Here is a 15,240-nt window from a genome sequence, read left to right on the forward strand (position 1 = left end):
GATGTACAGTGTCTGCTTTGGCCCTTCATGGCACTTGTCTGTGTTACTTAAGTGTCTTTGCTGTTTCCAGAGAGAAAATACCGTATTTTTCGCTCTATAACACGCACCAGACCATAACACGCACGTAGTTTTTAGAGGAGGAAAACAAGAAAAAAAGTATTCTAAACGAAATAGTGGATATATGATTTTTGTGGTTCATGCTGTGGCCACAGACATGTGATCTGACAGTGAGTTTGGAGTAGCCCAATGCAAAAATCCTGAGGATCCATGTGGATCCATGCTTTGTAACCACGGAGGAGGGAAGGAAGGGGAACCATGGATCCTCTGCTCACGGCTGCAGCAGATCCCCCCCCCCCGCCAGCCACAGGCATTCGTTCCATAACACGCACAGACATTTCCCCTTACTTTCTAGGAGGAAAAAAGTGAGTGTTATGGTGCAAAAAATACGGTAAGTCCTGATAACACTGTGGAAAAATAACAACAGCAGAACATAATTTGAGGAGAAATGAACAAAGAGGTTTTGTCATTCTTAGTCCAGGCATAACATAGCAGGGAGACATTCAACCAAACATACAGAGGAAAAAACTCCCACAGAACAACACAGCCAATCAGAGCATGTGATACCTCAGCAAAGAACACACGACTCTGCCTGGTTGCTAAGCAACACCTCCACCTGTTCCCCTCTTGGCTAGTTGAGAACAGAATTAACCCTTAAGATGTAAACTGAATGATCCCTGCTGCTAGACTTCCAACACCTGGTGCAGATGATTTTGCAATTGAACTACTTGCCTTCCCATCAGATGTCAACGAGTTGAACAACTGTATGTGTTTTCTGAAGACAGCCTTGTTTGGGGAAGCTTTACGTCAGGGGTTGGCCCACCTGGGCCGGTTCAGTCCAGTGGAGATCCTTCCATGGGGCGGGTTGCGTGCGTGATTTCCGGCGTCTGCATCTGTGCAGATGTGTTTTTCGGCGTCTGCGCATGTGCAGACGCGGTTTCTGACACCGCAGAAGCAAGTCCCCGCTCCGCACTGCGCCAATTTAGCGTAGCATGGGGGGACTCGCTAAGCAGGTGGCTCGGTTTGGGGGCAGCTCAGGGGCCGGTTAAATAACCCTTGTGGGCCACTTGTGGCCCACGGGCCTTAAGTTGCCTACCCCTGCTTTACGTGTTTGACGTATTTTCTCCCCTCCTCTATATTTTGTTGGATGTTGCCCAGAGTAGCTGGGTGGGGTATAAGAAATAAATTATTATAATATTATTATTGCTGCCACACATTACTTCATAGTGGAATCATCTCTGCCAAGTGGACTAGGGGACAAGTGGAAGCCTTCTTGACCAAATGCCTGCCCCCCCTCACTCTCTCCTTTCATAGAATCATAGAGTTGGAAGGGACCCTGAGGATCATCTAGTCCAACCCCTTGAAAGGCAGGAATATGCAGCTGCCCCATACAAGGATCGAACCTGCAACCTTGGCATTATCAGCACCACGCTCTAACCAACTGAGCTCCCATAGGAACAACTGTTAGCAACATTCCCATGCAGAGTGCAGAACACTGGAAATCCACCATGCGAGATTTCCTTCCTCAAATCCGCAGAAACATGACCCCGAGAATTTGCCTACCATATATAAAAGAAAGCACAAAAGGTTGAAAAGGCTTGCCGTTCTCAATAAGGCAATAAGCATATCTGCCCTTACAGTTGTCCAGCTGGCGACTATGAACCTGATACAGCAAGACGTAGCCCTTGTGGGCTGCCCAAAGCCCATATTTTGTCTTGGTACTGTGGGAGAATGTGCAAATCCATGTGTGTGTGTGTGTGTGTGTGTGTGAGTGAGAGAGAGAGAGAGAGAGAGAGAGAGAGAGAGAGAGAGAGAGAGAGACATGGGGCTTAGAGACCAAAGATGCGCTTGTTTCTGCCAGTTTGGGTTCCACGGCTTCTAGCATCTCTATTTCATTGTGATATTTGGCATTCCACGAATGCTTTGGGTGGGAACCTAAGAAAACAGCCTTCCGCTCTTTAAACCAGCAGAGAGAAGGACACAATGCTGGTCCACAGAGCCAGAGGAGAAGGGAAAGAAGCAGAGAGGCCCGCTCACATCCTTGAGATGGCCTGGGATTTGCTGAACCTGAGGGATCCCAGCCTGCACAGGAGTCCCCGTCTCCAGAACCAGCTGAGCCGGGGCTGGGGCATGAGCCTGAAGGGTCCTCACCTGTGCTGGATCCTCAGGGTTAGAGTTGACCCACCAGACCCTCTCATCTGCCTGCTCACTCTCTCCCTCGCTTTCCCCCTTGCTCCTTCACCCTCTGCATCCTCCTCCATGGCCTCTGCCTCTTCTGCGGCTACCACGGCTTCCGCAACTCTCAACATGACTTTGACGCAAACCATTGATGACCGCCAAAGCGATCCCGGAAGGCACCCTGGTGCTTGTCAGCAGGGCCAGTCCTAACGGGACATTGTGGGATCCAAACAGAAGCCAAGATTGGCTTTTTGTGATGCGGGTGGCGCTGTGGGTTAAACCACAGAGCCTAGGACTTGTCGATCAGAAGGTTGGCGGTTCAAATCCCCGCGACGGGGTGAGCTCCTGTTGCTTGGTCCCTGTTCCTGCCAACCTAGCAGTTCAAAAGCACGTCAAAGTACAAGTAGATAAATAGGTACCACTCCGGTGGGAAGGTAAACAGCATTTCTGTGCACTGCTCTGGTTCGCCAGAAGCGGCTTAGTCATGTTGGCCACATGACCTGGAAGCTGTATGCTGGCTCCCTCAGCCAATAAAGCAAGATGAGCGCCGCAACCCCAGAGTCATCCACGACTGGACCTAACGGTCAGGGGTCCCTTTACCTCTACCTTTACCTTTATGTATCGCTTAAAACCGGACAGTTGCAAGGGATGTAGCTGGGTCACTGGCCTGGGTCACAAAGAGGTCACAAATGGGTCACAAAAGTCAACGCAAAGACAGGGAAAGAGCGAGCACCCAGGAAAGTGAAACGAATTGGCAATGGCCTTGGCTTTCCTTATTAGGGCTGTGCTGCCTGTGTCCTCCTTTGCAGGAAGGGGGTCAGGGTGCCAGTTTATTGGGGTTGCGTAATGATGAAATAAATACCCACCCTGAGTTTACTGAGAAGCGTTGGCTGTGGCCGCAAGAGTTGCTGCAGCACTTTCTGTTCCTCCCAGGATCCAGAGATCTGCCAGGCGCACACCAGCAGTTATGTAATAGGAAGCCCCTCTTTCCGCCCAGTTTCCACATTAAGGCATTATATAATGAACACATTGTTTTGGAAGTGACCAACGACCAAGCCACAGGAGGATGCAACTCTGACAGGAGGATTTATGTCTCTCTCTCTCTCTTTCCTCTTTGCTCCTTTTGGGCTTCATTGCCAATAACACACACTTGCTCCTTCACCTTTCACCCAGTCCGTTGAAACAGCCACTCGCTCCTTTTGCACCTGGAACGGTATCACTGCTAAACCTGCTTACGGAAACCCTAGTGCAAGGATGTCCGAACCATGTTCACCCAGGAGGGCATAGGGCAGGAAGCCAATTTTTGGGAAAGATTGCATTAAATTTGCTTTAATTTGTGGTTGACCTGTTAAAATTTGGAAAATCAACGAAAATGATTTGGGCAAAGAGAGAAAGAAAGGAAAAAAGAAACCACCCACTGTCGTAGGTGGCAAAAGTAGGCAGAGCAAGAAATGTAAAAATTTGCCTTTGACTACTTGGCTGGTTTCTTTTTTCCTTTCTTTCTCTCTTTGCCCAAATCATTTTCATTGATTTTCCAGATTTTAACAGGTCAACCACAAATTAAAGCAAATTTAATGCAATCTTTCCCAAAAATTGGCTTCCTGCCCTATGCCCTCCATGTGTCCATAGTTTCCTCTCGTCGCTGCATTCTTTTCCCAGCTACAGTCATACCTTGGAAGTCAAACACAATCCATTCCAGAAGTTCGATCGACTTCCAAAATGCTCGAAAAACCAAGACACAGCTTCCGATTGGCTGCAGGAAGCTCCTGCAGCCAATCAGAAACCACAGAAGCCCCATCGGACATTTGGGTTCCAAAAGAATGTTTACAAACCAGAACAATCACTTCCAGGTTTGCGGCATTCAGGAGCCAAAACGTCTGAGTTCCAGGGCGTTCGAGATCCAAGATACGACTGTATTTCTAATTCACATTCCATTCCTTGCAATTAACCTCGCATTACAATAATTCTTTGTTGCTTTCCATGTATTATCCTTAACCACCAGCTATCCACTTGCCAATTCCTACACGTACAATATTTAAACATTTCCAATATCTACAAGGGAGGTTGCTACTTGGCTAGTTTCTACACACTTTGAGACACCCCCTCTCTGCCCTGCAGCCAGGATCAGAGTTCAAGGACTCAGCTAAAACACTCAATGAGGGTGCAATGCAGGGGCTGTGGTTCATCGCAGGGAGCGGATGTGGCCTGAAGAGAGTTTGAATATACCTGAAGGAGCGTCTCCACCCCCATCGTTCTGCCCGGACGCTGAGGTCCAGCGCCGAGGGCCTTCTGGCGGTTCCCTCATTGCGAGAAGCAAAGCTACAGGGAACCAGGCAGAGGGCCTTTTCGGTAGTGGCGCCCGCCCTGTGGAATGCCCTCCCATCAGATGTCAAAACGATAAACAACTACCTGACATTCAGAAGACATCTTAAGGCAGCCCTGTTCAGGGAAGTTTTTAATGTATGATATTTTAGTTTTTTTTGGTTTCTATGGAAGCCGCCCAGCGTGGCTTGGGGAAACCCAGCCAGATGGGCGGGGTACAAATAATAAATTAATTATTATTATTATTATTATTTGAATAGCCAGAACGAGCGCTTGGATTCAGCTGCCCATCCTGGCATTAGGTCCTAGTGCAGTTTGGACTACAATTCCCATCTTCCCTAGCTAGCAGGACCAGTGTTCAGGGATGATGGGAACTGTAGTCTGCAAACAGCTGCAGATCCAGTTTTGGGAAATACTGTCCTAGTGCAGCATTCTAACCACTACACCATTATTATTGTGTGTGTTTGTGTGCTTAATGCTAGCCGCCTTGTTGTTACTGAAATATATATTAAATAAACAAATATTAAAATTGCTTTTTTATTATTATTACAAATCACAAACCTGATTTCCAGTTCATCAGAAGACCTCCCTCCTTGGCTCAAAAGATTTTAAGCTTGATTACACTCAACGATTATTTGTCTGAACATTGCAATCCTAATCGTTACCGTCATCTGAAAGATGCAAGTGTTGGCTGATGTGCACAGAGAGATCTGGCTTTATGTTGACGAAACTGTTTCGGAACTCCAGAGTTCTGCTTCAAGTGGGTGATGCACATGGTGTTTGGCCCATCTTTGTGGAAGGTAAATGTTGTGTGTCATCTCTCCTGACTTCAGTTTTTAGATCGAGATAGAAAAGACCCTGATGTTGGGAAAGATTGAGGGCAAAAGGAGAAGGGGACAACAGAGGACGAGATGGTTGGACAGTGTTCTTGAAGCTAGGAACATGAGTTTGACCAAACTGCAGGAGGCAGTGGAAGACAGGAGTGCCTGGCATGCTCTGGTCCATGGAGTCACGAAGAGTCGGACACGACTAAACGACTAAACAAAAACAGATTAGATAGCTAGATAAATAGACAGATAGATTGATAGATGATAGAGACGATGATAGATAGAGAGAGAGAGAGAGAGAGAGAGAGAGAGAGAGAGAGAGAGAGAGAGAGATAGATGATAGAGATAGAGATATATGAGAGAGAGAGAGAGAGAGAGAGAGAGAGAGAGAGAGAGAGAGAGAGAGAGAGATAGATGATAGAGATAGAGATATATGAGAGAGAGAGAGAGAGAGAGAGAGAGAGAGAGAGAGAGAGAGAGAGATTTAAAAGGTGTAAAAAGAAATGCAGAAAGTATGCTTTCCAAGAAAAGAGGGTGAATAAAGTTCAGTTGACTTATTTTTAGACCTGTTGGCCAGTTTTAAGATGTGTGTCACTACTGCTGACATTAAAAAAATGTGCCCAGTCAGCTCAGAGAATCATAGAGTTGTAAAGTTGGAAGAGACCCAAAGACTCATCTAGTCCAATCTCCTGCAATGCAGGAATCACAGCTAAAGCATCCCAAATGACCGTCCAACCTCTGTCTAAATACCTCCACCACCTTCTGAAACAAGCCATTCCACTGTCAAATAGCTCTTTCTGGCAGAAAGTTATTCCTAATGTTAAGTTGGAATCTCCATTTTTTATTTTGTATTTTGTAATCCATTGGTTGGGGACCTACCCTCCAGAGCAGCAGAAAACAAGCTTACTGGTGCTCTGCCACTGACTGAGTTCTGGTTCCCCTCCTTGAATCTGCATGGAGGTTTCAAATATAAATCTTCAAATCAATTTATTAAGCAGCTGCAGCTGATTCAGAGCCGAAGAGCAGATGCATCTACAGTATTAACAAGTCTTTCCCCCAAGAATCTACTGATGCATATTTTCTTCAAGAGCACATTTGCAGCCATTGGGGCTAGTAAATAATTTTCTAGTCCTTTTGGCTAGATTTTTAATAAAGGTGGCTGGGGGGGAGGGAGGAGAACATTTGCCCAAGTGTAATTCTGAGCGTGCAGAATCCATACAACCCAGGGTGCAATCTAAAGTTAAAACTTCAGTGGTGACATATCAGCACGGAATATGATAGGAGTTGCAGAATTCAGCATTCTTAAAATTGCACGTTTATTGTTGTTGTTGTTGTTGTTGTTGTTTTAAAGAAAGCAAGTTTCCTAGATCTCATGTCTCTGATGAGTTCAATTCAGAGCGAGGTGCACTTAAGCTGATTGATTTCACTGAACTTAAACATGCTTCAGTCTAAGTAAGATTGTGGGGAAAGCATGTAACCAAGATTTCCTGTTCACTATCTCTTTACTCCTCTCCATGGAGTACATGATCAAATGCATGAAGTTTTTCCTTAATTGCATAATGTGAACAGGCTGCAAAATTAACCTTCTCTTGGCATTGTGTTCGTGATATTCGATTGGATTTTGTTTTTAAAAGTTACAGACTAGGTGCACACCTGCTGGCGATGCAGTCTGTCTGCTCCCCTCCTCGATTCTAATATCCCGCCATGCGATTCCCTGAGAAGCAAAGTCGGAGTCGCTGCAGCCACTTCTTTCAAACACACAAATGCACGGAGCTTCCTTAAACTTAACCTCCCCTGAGGCCTCATCAGGCAACAGCAGCTGCTTTGCTCTGAGACTGGAGCAGTTCCCAGTGTGTAGCTTGTCCGAGAAAGGCAAGAGGATGAGATCAGCTTAGCTCTTCCAGGCCACCCAGATTCATGGGCCTCTGCTGCCATCTACCGCCTCACCGGCTTCTCGGGGAAATCATGTCCGCTCTGACTGATGGAATGTGTGGGATGGAAGCAGATCCCGCCATGAGCAAAGCAGAAGAGTTAAGAACATAAGAAAGCATGCCTGCCTCTAGCTGTGGGGTCAGAGTACAGCCAACATGGCTAGTAGCCATCAATAGTCCACTCCTCCATGAATGATGGAGATGTTTCAACAATGACCTTTAGCAATGACCTTCTTTAAACAAACCAAAAACAACAACCCCAAAACAAAACAAAGTATATTTATCATAATTTCAAAACATCAAATAGTAAGTCCATGGCGCTGTGGGTTAAACCACAGAGCCTAGGACTTGCCGATCAGAAGGTCGGTGCTTCGAATCCCTACGACGGGGTGAGCTCCTGTTGCTCGGTCCCTGCTCCTGCCAACCTAGCAGTTCGAAAGCACGTCAAAGTGCAAGTAGATAAATAGGTACCACTCCAGCGGGAATGTAAACGGCATTTCCGTGCACTGCTCCGGTTTGCCAGAAGTGGCTTAATCATGCCGGCCACATGACCTGGAAGCTGTACGCCGGCTCCCTCGGCCAATAAAGCGAGATGAGCGCCGCAACCCCAGAGTCGTCCATGACTGGACCTAATGGTCAGGGGCCCCTTTACCTTTAACATTCTGTATACAGCGGAACCTCAGTTTTCAAACATAGTCTGTTCTGAAAGACCATTCAACTTCCGAAACGTTCGAAAACCGAGGCACAATGGGCAGTCAGCAAATTCAATAGAGAAAATTGAAAAACACAGTGGAAGCCGTTTTTCCTTCTGAGGCATGTTAAAAAATGGAAGCATTTACTTCCAAGTTTTCAGCAATTGGGTTCCGAAATGTTCGTCAATGGAGACGTTTGAGAACCGAGATTCTACTGTACAGTGGTACCTCGGGTTACAGACGCTTCAGATTACAGACTCTGCTAACCCAGAAATAGTACCTCGAGTTAAGAACTTTGCTTCAGGATGAGAACAGAAATCGCACGGCGGTGGTACAGCGGCAGCAGGAGGCCCCATTAGCAAAAGTGGTACCTCAGGTTAAGAACATTTTCAGGTTAAGAACGGACCTCCAGAATGAAATAAGTTATTAACCCGAGGTACCACTGTACTGAGACGCGGGTGGCGCTGTGGGCTAAAGCCTCAGCGCCTAGGGCTTGCCGATCGAAAGGTCGGCGGTTCGAATCCCCGCGGCGGGGTGCGCTCCCGCTGCTCAGTCCCAGCGCCTGCCCACCTAGCAGTTCGAAAGCACCCCCGGGGGCAAGTAGATAAATAGGTACCGCTTACCAGCGGGAAGGTAAACGGCGTTCCGTGTGCGGCTCTGGCTCGCCAGAGCAGCGTTGTCACGCTGGCCACGTGACCCGGAAGTGTCTTCGGACAGCGCTGGCCCCCGGCCAATAGATGTGAGATGGGCGCACAAACCCCAGAGTCTGTCAAGACTGGCCCGTTCGGGCAGGGGTACCTTTACCTTTACTTTACCACTGTACTTAAAAAAAAATATCAATGGATATTAATACTGAATTTCACTATGTGTATAGATTACTATAAATATGAATTTAGCAATCACCTTGTACGAGACTTCTCAAAGCAATTTCAAACATGTAGGGCAGGATTCAGCTAACAGGTTCTACTAGAAGAAGCCCACGAAGGATTTTTGCTAGTACAATGGGGCTTTCCCCCACTTTCCTCCCTGCTCATAACTCTCCCTGCCCATCCAAATTGACTTGTGGAGGAAAGAACCCCCCCCCCCCAACAGCCCATGTTTTCCTCTGTATTTCATATTGAAGAAAAATTTGGTGCGGCACAAACCAATTTTTATTCTGAATGTGTGGCTCAGAGAAAAAAGGTTTGAGAACCGCTGACTTAGGACATCAGTTTCAGTGAGTTTGCACTGAGTAAATGCTAGTCGAAAGCAAGCCATATAAAACAATTTTGCACATGTATGTGAGTCGGCATGGTGCAGTGATCAGAGGTGTCGGAATAGGCCTTGGGAAACCCTGGAAATAATACATTGAAAAAGCAACCCTGGTGTCAATAGGCAAGCCGTAAATAAATTGTGAGTGTTCACAATCAATAATCATTGCAATTCTCACAGCCTTACCAGGCAGAGAAGCTATTACAGTCATACCTCGGGTTACAGACGCTTCACGTTGCGTTTTTTTGGGTTACGGACCGCTGAAACCCAGAAGTACCAGAACGGGTTACTTCCAAGTTTTGGCGGTCGTGCATGCGTAGAAGCTCTAAATCGCACTTTGCGCATGTGCAGAAGCACTGGATCGCAACCCACACATGCGCAGACGTGCCGCTGAGGGTTGCAAACGTGCATCCCGCACGGATCATGTTTGCAACCTGAGCATCCACTGTATATTTGTCAGCACCCATATTATCTGTTTTTCATACGTGCAATCAGTGGGAGCAATCGAAAGTGGTTCTGTAACTGTATGCATTTCTGCAGCTTTCCAAATATTAACCAGCCATTCTTTAATCATTGGCTAAGCCATCTTCAAATATCTCAAAAGCTGGCACACAGAAGATGGGGCAAGCTTGTTTTCTCCTGCTCCGGAGGACAGGACTCGGACCGATGGCTCTGAGTTACACTAAAGGAGATTCTGACTAAACATCAGCAAGAACTTTGTGGCAGTAAGAGCTGTTTGATAGTGGAACGGTCTCCCTCGCCATGGAGGTTTTTAAGCAGAGGTTGGATGGCCATCTGTCATGGATGCTTTAGCTGAGATTCCTGCCTTGGACTTGATAAGTCTCAGTGTGATTGAGACAAGTTTTCCTTGGCCGCAAACTTGAACCGAGTATGAAGATTTCAGCCACTCAGAATGCACAGTAAACTTGCGATCACTGTCTTTATTTAATGTGGATGGTCCCTCTTTAGAATAATACAGCTATAGAGTTCTGGGGCACTCAGTCCCATTCAAACCCCACCACCATCACCACCAACCCACTCAGTGCAAGAGACCTACCACTCCAGCATTCCCAACAAATCACTGTCCAACTTCAGCAAGAAGACCTCAAGCAAAAGGAAGCCAAAGAGGTACAATCGGCTCTGAAGCTGAACTGTGCTCTTCCAGGAAGTGTAATTTTATGCTGCGTGAAAGATCACCTAAAACATGGGAATTTGTCAGGCAAGCAAACGTCAATAAAACAGAACAAAGTTCTGTCAGAATGAAGCCCAAAACCGGCACGTGTTCGCCATCTAGTGTCATGAGCCAGTATTAGAAAAATGATAAACTGAATTGGACATACAGTGGCACGTCGGGTTACATACGCTTCAGGTTGCATACGCTTCAGGTTACAGACTCCGCTAACCCAGAAATAGTACCTCGGGTTAAGAACTTTGCTTCAGGATGAGAACAGAAATCGTGCAGCGGCAGCATAGCAGCAGGAGGAGACCCCAATAGCTAAAGTGGTGCTTCATGTTAAGAACAGTTTCAGGTTAAGAACGGACCTCCGGAACGAATTAAGTACTTAACCCGAGGTACCACTGTATTCACCTATTGCTTGCTATATATGACCCTAAAGTCGGGAGCCAGAAATGCCTGCAGCATTGCAAAGGGTCTTAGGTGCTCCTCTCTAAGGCTGCGCCCTGCATTATTGATGCAGCACCCCTAAAATACCGACACACTCTCCGTAACACTCTTTGCATGTCCTCTTGTGCACCTGGGTCCCAGCTTGCATCTTGTTCCCACCATCTCCATCCCCAGCTCTTATTCGTCTTCCGAGGTCGTGTGAATTCTGCCCTAAGCAGTATAGAATTTAAAACCCAATAGGAGCTCCAAAATCCCTTTCAGCAAGCTGATCACATCACAGGAAGGTGGAATTAGTCACGGAGAGGAGGAGCCTATAAAAGTTAGGGCTGGCTCCCAGCAGATTTGGCATTCCAGCCTCTTGCAAGTGCCCTCTGAAACCCAAACGCCTGTGGATTTTTTTTATTTTAAGAAATCTCCCAGGGAGGTGGAACCATGTGCCCAAGGAAGAATAAATGTTTGTTTCCATGCTATTGAAACCTGGCAAAGCTGGGGCTACAGAATGTGACAGCAAAGGATAAAGAAAAAACTGCTGAAACATTCATTTATTTGGGGGGGGGGACCCATCTACTAATTTTGTTGTGTGCATGGTGTCACCTACTTATTCAGTTAGTAAAGGTAAAGGTAAAAGGACCCCTAACCATTTGGTCCAATCATGGCCGACTCTGGGGTTGTGGCGCTCATCTCGCTTTATTGGCCAAGCTATTTCGTATTGTTTCCCTTCATTTTAAAAGATCAATCAAGCCGTTTATTCATTACATTGCCACCTCCCCTTGCCTCCAAGGAGCTCATGCATGTTCCTCTCCTTCCCCATTTTATCCTCAACACAACCCTGTGAGGAAGGCTAGCCCGAAAGACTGTGAACTGCCCAAGGTCACCCAGTGAGTTTCACAGAAGAGCAGGCGATTCAAACCTAGACTTTCTTCGCATGAAGAATGGCCTTGACCGAAAACAAGTTGGTATGGGAGCGGGAACGAAATATTTGCTCTCACAAGAGTGGTTTTGCAAGCAATTACTCTTCCCAGGGGATTCTCTGTGTTGCAGCTCTGCAAGAGAAATAAGGGATCTCGGCCGTTTACCTTCCCGGAGCGGTACCTATTTATCTACTTGCACTTTGACGTGCTTTCAAACTGCTAGGTTGGCAGGAGCAGGGACCGAGCAACAGGAGCTCACCCCATCGTGGGGATTCGAACTGCCAACCTTCTGTTCGGCAATCCCTAGGCTCTGTGGTTTAACCCACAGCGCCACTTGCGTCCCAGTTTCCGTGCACTGCTCTGGTTCGCCAGAAGCAGCTTAGTCATGCTGGCCACATGACCCGGAAGCTGTACGCCTCAGCCAATAAAGCGAGATTAGCACCGCAACCCCGAAGTCGGCCACGACTGGACCTAATGGTCAGGGGTCCCTTTACCTTTACCAACTCTCGGCACCCTTTACAATGCTACCTGGCATCATCCAGTCATCTTTGGGTCCCCACCCTGGATTTGTGTAGGGTTTACTCCTTAGCCTTTTCTCCTTCTGAAGATGCCCTACAAGGCATCAGAGGTTTAGAACCAGTTTTCCTTCTCCTAGATGGGCTACCTTTCCAGGTGGATGAGAACCACCTGACCCTCAATACAGCAGGTGCAGAAACTGCCTTCTGGGTCGTTGGACCCACTGTTGGTCTCATCCGCTCAATTCCCCAGGGCCTGTCTGCATGCAGAGGAAGTCCCTAACTCACCCAGGTTTTGAGACCCCTTGGCGACTACCCTTTACCTGGTTTAGCCGGCCAGTTGAAACCGTTACCCTGGGAAGCCATGATGGTTTATAGTGGTGTAATGTTACCCAGTGTTACTCAAGAGAGTCCCATGGACTGCAAGAAGAGCAAACCTATCCATTCTGAAGGAAATCAGCCCTGAGTGCTCACTGGAAGGACAGATCCTGAAGCTGAGGCTCCAATACTTTGGCCACCTCATGAGAACAGAAGACTCCCTGGAAAAGACCCTGATGTTGGGAAAGATGGAGGGCACAAGGAGAAGGGGACAACAGAGGACGAGATGGTTGGACAGCGTTCTCCAAGCTACTAACATGAGTTTGACCAAGCTGCGGGAGGAAGTTGGGAGACAGGAGTGCCTGGCGTGCTCTGGTCCATGGGGTCATGAAGAGTTGGACACGACTAAACGACGTTGCCCAAAATGTATAGTGTGTATGGATCCTTAAGTTTGATCCAACAGGGTTCATCTTGTGCTCAAATACTTTGCACAGTGCTATCAGCCCTCACACCACCTGGAAGCCACCTTGGACGTCCTATCTGTATAATCTACAGTGACTGACAGCAGCTCTCCAGGGTTTCAGGCAGGACAAATTCCCCATCTTACCAGGTGCCGGGAATTGAACCTGCGGCTTTCCGCATGCACGGCCGATGCTCTACTGCCGAGCCACAGCCCTGCTTGTCAGCCCCGTTTCCTTCAGCCCAGGACTCTTCTGGGCTGAAGGAGATAACTCAGCCGAGTGGTTAATTCACAGAACAGGCACGCTGGGGAGGAAGGCGTGGCCCTAACAGGCATTTTGCGTAGGCATTTTCAGAGAAAGGAGTAAAGGGTCTTCTATCAGCATTGCTGGCTCGACACTGTGATAAGAAACCGTTTGTTCAGGAGAGAGAATATCCCAAAGGGAGTTTCGTCCAGTGCTTTGCAGGCAGTTTTGCTTGCAGTCCTGAACTGATAACTTCAACATGTGCGGCGATATGGAAGGTACCCAGTTATCCCAAATGCAAAGGATGACAAACCAGGTGGCAGTAGAAGGAGTCTTTGTGTGCCGAGCAGCAAATTAAAATCCAGACAAACATATATAGGTCTTCTCAGAGGCTGAGCTCTCCAACACGCTATTATTTTCATGATGAATGCCTGTCATTGCCACAAGCCGGCCAAACGTGCCATCAGAACCAGACAAAAATATTTTTATTTACCCAGGCATTTTAATCTCTGTGAATCTGTGCTCTTGGTGCTTTTATCTGCTGTGTTGTTATAGTTAATGTGTCAGGAAGCAATCCACCAGGATGAGCAGTTTAGGATGCAGTGCATCTCAGGCCCATTCAGCCAAGTTCCTGGCTTAGCCGGCAGTCAATACCTAACCCCGATTCAGCCAAAGATACACCATACCTTGCCCGCCACAGCCCTCAGATATGGATGCCCACCAGCAATTGATATTCAGGTGTTTACTGCCCTGGAATATGGCACATCCATGTAGCCACCCGAAAAGTTGTCGCTAGAACCATCCTACCAAGTTGCAGTCAATGAGAAGCTGTCAATGGCTTAAGAGCCCTGCTCCCTCCAAAGAGACGAGATGCGGGGAGCAAGCAACCTTGACACAGCAACAGCCCCGAATAAAAAGTGGATGGCCCCTTCTGTCTTGCAAAGATTATTGCCTTTCAAAGAGCTGCATGACTATGGGGGACTTATCTTTGGCTGAAACAATGGGTCTGAAGGAAGACAATTCGTTTCGTGGGGTAGTTTAACAGAGTTCAACTCCAGGGCAAGCCTGCAAGGCACCAGTTACAAGAAGCCAGGCCCAGGATGGCTCCAGGAAGAAACACACCCTCCCGTAGCAGCGACTATCAGTTGCTATACAAAGAGGGATGGTCCAACTATAGAGATGCAAACTTGCAAACCACTTAGGGCAGGGATGGAGAACCATGAGGTCCCTGGATGTTGCTGAACTCCACTGCTCATCACCCCCAGTCAGCATGACCAACAGTCAAGGATGATGGGAGCTGGAGTCCAATGGCATATGGGAGCCACAGGCTCCCTATGGTAGGCTGAACAGGGACATGGGTGACGCTGTGGTCTAAACCAGGGGTCAGCAACCTAAGGCCCATGGGCCAGAAGCGGCCTGTAGAGGTCATTTGACTGCCTTGGCTTCCTTCGAGTGTAGTGTGGCGCAGGGACTCGCTTCCATGGTGCCGAAAATCGCAATCCAACCCACGGAGGGACCTCCATGGGACCGATCCGGCCCAGGCAAGATAAACATTGCTGACCCCTGGTCTAAACCACTGACCCTTTTGGGCTTGCTGATTGGAAGGTCGGAGGTTCAAATCCCCACGACGGAGTGAGCTCGTTGCTCTGTCCCAGCTTCTGCCAGCCTAGCAGTTCGAAAGTATGCCGGTGCAAGTAGATAAATAGGTACCACTGCGGCGGGAAGGTAAACAGTGTTTCCGAGTGCTCTGGCTTCCATCACGATCACCAGAAGTGGTTTGGTCATGCTGGCAACATGACCTGGAAAGCTGTCTGTGGACAAACGCCAGCTCCCTCGGCCTGAAAGTGAGATGAGCGCCACAACCCCATAGTCTCCTTTGACTGGACTTAACTGTCCAAGGGTCCTTCACC

Source organism: Podarcis vaucheri (assembly GCF_965113315.1).
Source record: "Podarcis vaucheri genome assembly, chromosome: 8".
Taxonomy (NCBI): Eukaryota; Metazoa; Chordata; class Lepidosauria; order Squamata; family Lacertidae; genus Podarcis; species Podarcis vaucheri.